Source organism: Nannospalax galili, unplaced genomic scaffold, assembly GCF_000622305.1.
Source record: "Nannospalax galili isolate Female #2095 unplaced genomic scaffold, S.galili_v1.0 scaffold918, whole genome shotgun sequence".
Lineage (NCBI taxonomy): Eukaryota > Metazoa > Chordata > Mammalia > Rodentia > Spalacidae > Nannospalax > Nannospalax galili.
Window position 1 is genome coordinate 5,589,883 of NW_008343216.1, and position 10,776 is coordinate 5,600,658.

Consider the following 10,776-nt stretch of genomic DNA (forward strand, 5'->3'; position numbering starts at 1 on the left):
TGCCAAGGCTGGACTAGTTGCTGGGAAGAGTAGTGGGATACACAGGTGAGGGTCCAGTGATCCTGCTTGGTACTCCTTTAATGAATGAGCACAATCGTCAACAAGCCCAATTGTGACTATGTTTAGCAATCAGGCTCAGTCGAAGTCGTGATGATGGTTGCTATTTCATGCAGAAGGAACTGCTGTATAAAATTGTCTTATTAAAAGGACCTGGAATTTAAAAGGATTTGGTGCTAGGAGCCACATATAAGGGAGAACATAAGTCATTTGTTTTTCTGAGTTTGTGTTACTTCACTTAGTATAACAGTTTCTGGATCCATCCATTTACCTGCAAATTTCATTATTTCACCTTTCTTTACAGCTGAATAGAACTCCATTGTGTAAATATACCACATTTTTGTTAACCACTCATCAGTTGAGAGATACTTAGGTTGCTTCCGTCTGTTAGCTATTGTGAAAAGAGCAGCAAACAAACATGGTTGTACAAGTGTCTCTACAATAGAATGAATCCTTTGGATATATGCCAAGGAGTGGTATAACCAGGTCATATGGTAGGTTCACTTTTAGTTTTTTAAGAGTTCTCCACACTGTTTTCTATAGAGTTTCCATGAGTTTGCAATCCCACCAGGAGTGAATGAGTGTTCCCCTTTCTCCACATCCTCACCAACATTTGGTATCATTTGTTCTTTTGATCCTAGCCAGTCTGATTGGGGTAAGGTGATACCTTAGGGTGGTTTTAATTTGCACTTCCCTAACTACTATTCATGTTGAACACCTTTTAAGATGCTTCTTAGCCCTTTATTTCTTCTTTTGAGAGCTGTTTATTTCCTCAGCCCATCTTTTACTTGGGTTACTTGCTTTCTTGAATCTTTGTTTCTTGATTTCTTTATGTATTCTGGATGTTAAACCTCTGTCAGACGTAAGCTTTTTAGCTTAATGAGGTCTCATTTGTTGATTCTTGACCTCATTTCCTGAACTACTGATGTCCAGTTCAGAAAGTCCTTTCCTACACTGGTATCTTGTAGGTTATTGCCAATGTTTTCTACCAACAGTTTCAGAGTTTCAAGTTTTACACTGAGGTCTTTGATCAATTTGGAGTTGACTTTTGTGCAAGGATTAAGATGGGGTCTAGTTTAATTCTTCTAAGGTGGAGATCCAGTTTTGCCAGCACCATTTGCTGAACATGCTATCTTCCTCCAGCGAATGTTCTTGGCCCCTTTGTCAAATATCAGGTGGCTGAAATAGCATGTATTCATTTGGGTCTTCAATTTTCTTCCAATTATGGGCATATTTTTGTGCCAGTACCATGTGGTTTTTATGACTATAGCTCTTAAGTATGGTTTAAAATCTGATATAGTAATCCCCTAGCATTGCTCTCAGTGCTCAGGGATGCTTTGGCTATCTGGGGTCTTTTGTACTTCCATATGAATCTTAGGATGGTTTTTTCCAATTCTGTAAAGAATTTCATGGGGATTTTGATTGACATTGCATTGAATCTATAAATGGCTTTTGGTAGGACGGTCATTTTCACAATATTAGTTCTTCCAATCCATGAGCATGGAAGGTCCCTCTATTTTCTGGTGTCTTCCTCAATCTCTTTAAGATTTAAATTTTTCATTGTAGAGCTCATTAATGTTTTTGGTCATGTTTATTCTGAGATATTCTTTTGAGGCTGTTGTGAAAGGGAGTGTTTCTATGTACTCTTTCTCTGACTGCTTCTTACTGGTATATGGAAAGGGTACAGAATTTTGTAGATTAATTTTGTGACCTGCCACTTTACTGAAATTGTTAGTCATTTCTAGGAGTTTTCTGGTGGAATTTTTGGCTTATCTTAGTTATAATATCATGCAAAAGGGATAGTTTGACCTTTCTTTTCCAATTATTTTTCCTTTAATTTCCTTCTCTTCTCTTATCGCTCTTGCAAGAGTTTCAAACACTATATTAAAAAGGAGTGGAGATAGTGGGACAGCCTTGTTTGGTTCCTGATTTTAATAGAAATGCTTCCAGTTTTTGTCCATTTAGAATGATGTTGGCTGTGGGTTTGCTGTATATAGCTTTAATTATGTTTAGGTATGTTCCCTCCAGTCCAATTCCTTCTAAGACCTTGAATATAAATGCATGTTGAATTTTGTCAAAGGCCTTTGCACACTTTCAATAAAGAGGTATATTCAGGTGTCCATGTGGTTTTGTCTTTGAGTCCATTTATATGATTTATGATGTTTATTGACATATATATTGAAGCATACCTGCATCTCTGGAACAAAGCCAACTTGATCATGGTGGATGATCTTTCTGATGTGTGTCTGTATGTGGTTTGCAGGTATTTTGTTGAGAATTTTTGCATCTATGTTCATTAAGGATATAGGTCCATAGTCCTTTTTTGGTTGTATATTTACCTGGTTTTGGTATTAGAGTGATGCTGGCTTCAAAGAAGGAATTTGGGTATTCTCCCTATGTTTCTATTTTTTAATAAATTAATTAGTATTGGATATAGATCTTCTTTAAATGTCTGGTAGAATTCTGCTGTAAATCCATCTTGTCCTGGGATGGCCTCGGGAATCACAGACAGGTTGAGGGTGGAACAGCCATGGATGAAGTCTGGTCTCAAGTGTGCAAAGGTGAGGTGGGGAAGGGAACAGGCTTTGAGTGTTCCAGGGACAAGACTGAAGAATTGGTTTGGTCTGGGTGCAATGGATCAGGAAGCAGTGGGAAGTCTGGGCCAAGACGGTAGTCCAGAGGACTGGGGTGCCAAGAGAAAAGGTGGGCCAGTTCCCATGCTGCAATCAGCACTGTCAGTACTTTTATAATTATTTTACCACCTGGTTATCAGATTTTTAATTATTAAAATTTTCATTTTGACTATTTTCTTCATTTTGTTTTTTAACTATTTATTATTTTCAGTAAATTGAACTACTCCACAAATATAGTTTGCTATTATAATTTCTTCTTTTATCAATACCATGTTCATTTCCTTTATGTTTTGAAAAACAGTTGGATTTCAAGAATATGTACAAACAGTTGTCTCAACTGTCTATTATAAATGACAACAGTTTCAAACTGAACTTTACTGTCCTTTTCCTATGTGTCTCCAAGTTTCTTCTGGCATTCCAAGAGATTTAAATCTAATAAAGTGATGCCAAAATACACTGTTTTTCACAGCATAACATTTATCGTATACCACACATCTATCTTTTCTTTCCTTTTAACCACACATACTAGTATTACTTTACTTTTATACTTAATTGACTTAAAGTCTTTTACCAGTACCTACACCATACCACACCAATAGATAAAATGTTTATTTTATGTGCTGATCTGGTTCTCCAGTTTTTCATGAAATATTCCTTGGAGATGAAAATTGGTAACATGTTTACTGATTGCTATTACACTAAAGAAGGATTTTGATAATTAGTCAAAAAATAATGTGGCTTTGCCTACAAAATTAAAGTGTGAATGATTATGCCATTCCTCCAAATTAACAAGTTTGGTTGATTAAGATGAAAGTTTTATGGATGATGGAAAAAGGCAACGTTCCTTTGGGTCAGAAAGTACTTTATCATTCCTAGCAATTATAATTCTATCATTTTCCTTTGTTGTTTCTAGAGACTTAATTACCCCAGGACCAAGCAGAAAGGCCCAGTACTCTTGATCACTATAGCAACATCCTTGAAGTTAGTTTATAATGAGACCATTCAGAGAAAGAAATACCCTTGATGTGCTACATGTTCAATTTGTAAGCCCTAAGAAAACAATGGTTTTATTCCTCTTCTAAACAACATTACTTTCTGTCATGATCTAATGGAATAATTTGAAGCTTTCCAGATTTAACCACCCAATATTTAAGTATGAGTAACCTAACTGATTTCGTCTATGTTCTAAATACTTGCAATTAAATGGTTCATATTATTCTTTCTTCCTTGAATATTTTTTCTATAAGTTTAAATTGACTCTTATTTTTGGAAAAACACATTGGGCATTATATTCTCAGTCTTTCAAGTCTGTTTAATTTGACTCAAAACCTGCTCAATGGGGAGAAATTCATGTATCACACTGTAAATATAATCAAGTGCATATGGCTGAAGAGGTCATAGAACCTAAAGAAAAACCTACTTTTGTCACTTCCCTAGACCAACATAATTTCTTACTATATTCTAAATATGTATACTTATATTCTCAGACAATATACCTCTCACCACTCATCAATGATTCCTTTTACAACAGGTAAAAACAATTACAAAATAGTCAAAATGAAGAGAATAAATATCTGTGAGGTCCCCTGTCCTAAGTCAACCTCTACACCTAAGGCTCAGGGAACATCATGGAAGAGGGGGTGGAATTATCAGGAGATCCAGAATGACAAGACACCTGCTGTTAATTAATGAATTCTAGACATGAAAGGGAAGATGCGCAAATGAAATCTTCACAGTATGGTACCCTAACAAGACCTGCATAATAACAAAACCAGTTGATATGCCAATGTGGATGGGGAAATTTCACTGGATCCCACTTCTATATGAAGAACTATAGGCAATTAATGAATGGTGAAGGAAGGAGGCTCTGTTTTCTCTGGCAGCTAGCTTCCTGAGAGGTAATCCCACATGCACAGCCCCAAAACATACAAGCACCACTAAATAGACTCTTTGCATTATACATATATATATACACACACACATATATATACTTGTATATATGTATATTTAGAACTGTATGTATGTATATGTAATAACAATAATCAAAGAGGAAGACAAGAAATTGAGAGGAATGGAAGACTAGGAGGAGTTGTAAAAAAGACTGGAGAGGTATAAATGCTGCAAATATAATACTCATGTATGAAATTCTTAAAATTAAAAAATATGTATTTGTAATTACAATTTTCAAAAGAAAAATAAGAAATTAATGAAATAATTTTAAGTAGAGAAACAAGTGAAATATCAGACTGAATTCAAACTTCCCAGTAATAGTGGCAGAAAGGTTGTGGCCACTGAGGGCACTATGTTGGGGGATAAAAGCACAGACTCTGCACTCATGTAAGGATTCTTCCAATTGCTAGCTTTATGCTCTCAGGCAAGTTACACATTCTCTCTAAGTGATATCATCTATAAATTAGTGGAATTAGCCCTGTTGGAAGACAGATCATCTTAAGTAGTACTGAGTCCATAGAGCATGTAACATAATACATTATAAATACTTTGTGCTATTAAATATAAGAGTTCAATGGTAAGACACACCATTAGTTTATCTACTATTATAAGCCAGTCAGAGACTGACATAATTCCTCATCAACAATCCTAAGTGACAATGCATCACACAAGCCTCCTGTTTGGTTCTAAATTAACTTCAGAATGCCACATTTTCAGCAGTTTTTCACATTCTTGGTTCCGGTCCTTTGAACTTGACAAGCTATGTTTGTTCATATATTCCTACATGATAAATAATAGTTTAGTTCTATACTTTAGGATTTTGTTTTGTCTTTTTTAGAGAAAAGCATGTTGTTCAGTCATTCCCAAAAAAGAAAGAATAATTAGAATCACTGGAACAAGTATGTCTGCATTAATATTTAATGTATGCCCCTCTTCTTTAAGCTATATTTTCCCTATGTGCGATGTGTGTATATTTAACTGTTGAACTATTATGTCATTATTTTGAAGACATTTCAGATGACGTTTATATGCCATACATACAGTCACATCAATGATATACTTAACTGAAGTCATGACAAATGAAGAACTATTACCAAATCTCTGCATGTACAAAAAATGGAAGAACCGTGACAATGAAAAGTGATTGTATGAAACTATTAATTATGAATTTCATCACATTTCATAGATGTTAGGAGAAAATTTACATTTTAAAATTGATAAATCATAGGAGTCCTGTCCAAGGACCAGAAATTTGCAGACTCTAAGTCTCTACACTTTGGTCATTTGTGACCTGCTGTGTTCTTGGCCCTCTCTTGCATGAGGGAATTTCATTAAAACTACACCCACCCAGGGCTCAGGGACCATTAAGGAAGAGGGAGCAGAAAGATTGCAAGAGCCAGGAAGGAAGTGCATGACCACATGGAAACAGAGTCCTACAAACTCCTGGGACTGTTCTCATATGAACCTACAACAGTGGTGTCAGCATGCACAAGGCCCATGCAAACTCAAATAAAAACCCAGCATATAACTCGGAAAATAGACAGCTGACCCCAATATTAAGTGAAGAAATATTGGCAAGTGATTACTGGATGAAGAGGAGCTGATGTTTCTAAAGTGAGATAGTCTAGATCAGCTGACTAGACCTCAGTAGATGAATTTGCACTGAGGGACGGGATGTCTGGGGACACTAACTTGACATAAGAGGCCTTAACACAAATGACAGAATGTATGAATTCAAGTTGGTAGGAGCAGGGGAGCTATGGGAGAGTGTCAGTGGGGAAGGGGGTATAAAGATGATTAAGATTGATTGAGATGTTCTGTATGAAATAAAAATTCAATAAAGAAAGAAAAAAGAAAAAAAAATTGATGAATCATGCTCAGTAAAAATCCAGTTGTATTATTCAAGATCATTGAAATTATGGTTTGTAGTCATAAAGATCTTTGTGCTGAATAGCTTTAGTGTCAATTTGACACACCTGGGTTGAGGGAGCCTCAATTGGGGAATTGCCTCCATTGGACTGGCCTATGGCCATGTCTGTGGGGTATTTTCTTGATTGTTGAGTGATGTGGGAGGGCCCAGCCCACTGTGGGTGGTGCCACCCGTGGGCAGGTCTGGGCTTATGTTGCATAAAAAAGCAGGCTGAGCATGGACCAGGGGAGCAAGCCAGTAAGCAGCATTCCTCTATGGCCTGTGCTCCAGCTCCTGCCTCCAGGTTCCTGCCCTGAGTTCCTACCTTGGGCTCCCTGATGAACTGTGACCTAGGAGATGTAAGCTGAATAAACCCTTTCTTCCCCAAGTTGGAAGTTGTCAGAGTATTTTGTTATAGCATTGGAGAAACAAACTAGGACAGAAATTGGTACCAGAGAGTGGGATATTGCTGTGACAGACCTGACCTTGGTGTTTTTGGGAGAACTGTGGAAGTGTTTGGAACTTTGGGCTGGAAAAGCCATTGCATGCTGGGAATTTGTTGCTGTTGAGCTCGGAACAGTTATGCTGAAAGGGTTGTAGTTGATGGAGGCCTGGCTTGTGAAGCTTCAAAGGGAAGTGGAGACTATCAGGGCTGTTCCTGTGAGATTTTGGATTGAGAATCTGTGGGTTCTGGTAGGCTGGAACTGAAGAATCAGCTGTGATTAAGAAAAGGCCAGAACCTGAAACAAAACCTTTGCTTTACTGGGACAATTGGTGCTGGTTAGCTGGGGCTGAAAAATCAGCTGTAAGTAATAAGAGACCAGCATCACTTTAGTGAAGTCTCCTGGGAGGTATTTCCTCAGGGTCAGCACACAGAGGGGACCTGAGCCTCTATCTCAAGCTGGAAGCAGGACTTGGTAATGTGTAAGAGTCTCCTACACGGTTCTGGTGTTGAAAGTGTGAAGGGGTTACAGAGAGCAGCTGAGGCTTGGCACTCTGAGAGGCCAGGAAAGGCCATAGGTGAAAGTGCAGCTTCAGTTGCAGTGAAGACCCCAGGATTGAAGGGGTCATGGACAGAATCTGAGGCTTTGCACCCCAGAAGCAAGAAGAGGCCACTGGGGAAGGTGTAGTCTCAGTTTCAGTGTAGACCCCAGCTTTTGGAGATGCCAGGACCATGGGATGACCACCAAGGACAGCAGTAGGTGTGGTATGGAGCTGGCCTGGGTCTGTGAGATGAGCTGAGTGTGCTGTGGACTGCAGAGTCAGAGCAGTGGAGCTGCCAGTGACTTTTGGATCCCAGAAGATCATGAGTGACTCCCAGATGTCCAGCCTTGAGCTACTTTGCTGGACATTGATATTGCTTAGGTGTGCCCAGTTCTTCCCTTTGAAATAAGACAGTACTTGTTTCAGATTTTTAGAAGCCCACCCACAGTTAAGAGACTATTAAGAGACTACGGACTTTTAAGTGTTTGGATTTTTTAAGGACTGTGGGGTTTTTAAGGTTGTAATGTCTTATGCTGTGATATTAATGTTAATAATGTATCTTGGGGACAAGAATTGGAAAGGTTATGGTTTAATAGTGAAGTGTTTGTATGTCATGTTGACAAGGGGCCAACTGTGCTGGATAGCTTTAGTGTCAACTTGACACACCTGGGTTGAGGGAGCCACAATTGGGGAATTTCCTCCATTGGGTTGGCCTATGGCCATGTCTGTGGGGCATTTTCTTGATTGTTGAGTGATGTGGGAGGGCCCAGCCCACTGTGGGTGGTGCCACCCCTGGGCAGGTCTGGGCTTATGTTGCATAAGAAAGCAGGCTGAGCATGGGCCAGGGGAGCAAGCCAGTAAGCAGCATTCCTCCATGGCCTGTGCTCGAGCTCCTGCTTCCAGGTTCCTGCCCTGAGTTCCTACCTTGGGCTCCCTGATGAACTGTGACCTGGGAGATGTAAGCTGAATAAACCCTTTCTTCCCCAAGTTGGAAGTTGTCAGAGTATTTTGTTACAGCAATGGAGAAACAAACTAGGGCAATCTTATATACACTCATATTTTTATCTTTTCCAAGGTGTCAGAAACACATTCAGATTTACAAGCATTCAAAAATAATACCTAGCACATGAAAGTTTTTATAAAACATGTTACTTCAAAATTATAAATGTAGAATGGAATATAAATGTGATGTAATCATAAAATGGAATGTTATTCAATGATAAAAAATATTGATGAACATGAGGTTAAATTGTTCAGTTGTAACTAACTAAAATAATCCCATCTAAAATATCTGCAAGCTATACGGCTCCAGTTAAATACTTAGGAGGAGTTCAAGGGGAAGGAGGGAATGGATATGATCAAGACACATTATCTCCATGTATGAAATTGTCAAATAATAAAAAATATTTTCAAAGATGACTTCTCAAAAAAGTTACCATTAGAGAGAAGTTAGAGAAGGCAGATAAGATAGGATGTAGCATATTTGTTAGAGTAGCAAAATAATCCTGTTTAAGTAGTGGATACATGGAACTATGCATTTGTCAAAATTCAAAAACATTATAGTACAAGTGATAAGAATAAAATCACTTGGGAATAGAGTATCCTAGAGGGAAGGCAGACAAGAGGCTTACCCACATCACAAATGTGTGAACTAACCTCACTGAAGACCATGAAGGATAACTTCTAAATAGAATAAAGTCCACAAAAGTAAACATAAAGGGAACCATGCGAACCCACTGTACTTTAGTTAATATAATTATTTCTCACAGTGGTATTGATTAAGAATTTTAATATTGTAATGCACATATCCTGGAATATCGCTCAATCAGGAAACGGAGTCTCTAAAGAATACCCCAATAAAGTATACATTAAATGAACAATTGAAAATGGAACCTCATGAAAACAAAAAGTTCTGTAAAACAAAGAACACTATCATTCAAGTGAAGAAATAGTCCATAGAATAGGGAAAAGTCACCTGACAGAGGGTTAGTATACAGAATATACAATGAACTAAAAGAAAAAAAAAACTAAAGATCAAACAACACATTAAAAATTGGGGTAAGGTGCTAAAAAGTGTTCTCAAAAGATTTTAAAAAATCAGCCATTTGTGTTTTATGTTCAACATCTTTAGTCATAAGAGACGTAGTAAATTAATTTTATTTTAATTAATTTATTGCAATTAAATGTAAATTTAATTTTTTTTAAAATTTTATGTGTATGCGTGTCAATACCTGCATGTAGGTAAGTGCACCCGTGTCATGCAATGCCCATGGAGATCAGAAGAGGCTGTTGGATTCCCTGGGACTGGAGTTACAGATAGTTGTTAGTTGCCATGTAGTGCTGGGATTTGAACCCTGGTTTTCTGCAAGAACAACCAGCGTTCTTAACTGGTGAGCCATCTCTCCAAGCCCGTAAATCAAAATTTTTGAGATTTCTACTTACCCCAGTCAGAATGAATAAAATCCCAAAACAAATCATTACAAATTCTACTTGGCTGTGGGGAAAGAGAACACTTATTCACTGCTGATGGGAGTGCAAACTGGAGCAGCTTCTATGGAAATCAGTGTGGATGGTCCTCAGAAAAGCTCCAAATAGGGACCCGCAGAGTCCATGCTATGGGGTTATGGGGACACTGGCCACCTAGCACAGGGCATGGACGCCAGGTGGCAGGCACAGGAAGGAGAAAATTGCAACCACTCCACAATGCTGAACCCCTTCACCTCTCTTGTCAGGGACTAAGCCTGCAACACGCCATGCACAGTGCACCCACTCTTGACCGGCCATCACCGTCATTCAGGTGACAAACTGGGCACAGGCAAAAAAGGACTTGGCAACTGAGAGGGAGCATGGCTGAGAGGAAAGACGGCAGCAGGGGCGGCTCTCAGCAAAACGCAACTCTGGGTTAGACTGTGGCCGCCCCACCTTCTTGCACCTGGTGAACCTCTCTTTCCATGGGCTGGGCCTGAGGAGGACACTGTGTTGCACACCCGTGGTTGGCTGGGTGCAGATGGGAAAAGACTTGGCAACTTAGAGAGTGGCTGGGTAAGATGGCAGCCGTGGCAGCTCTGAGCAAAGCCCAACTCTGGGTAAGATGTCTCATACTGGCCAGGGAGGAAGCTGTGAGGACCGCAGTTACCAAATGGAGCCAACCAGAACCTTGATCACAGAAAATGCACATGTAATTCATCTGTCTCCATAAGGGAAAGCAAAAGGTGGTTTTCTCCGATATCAAAGTTCCACTGA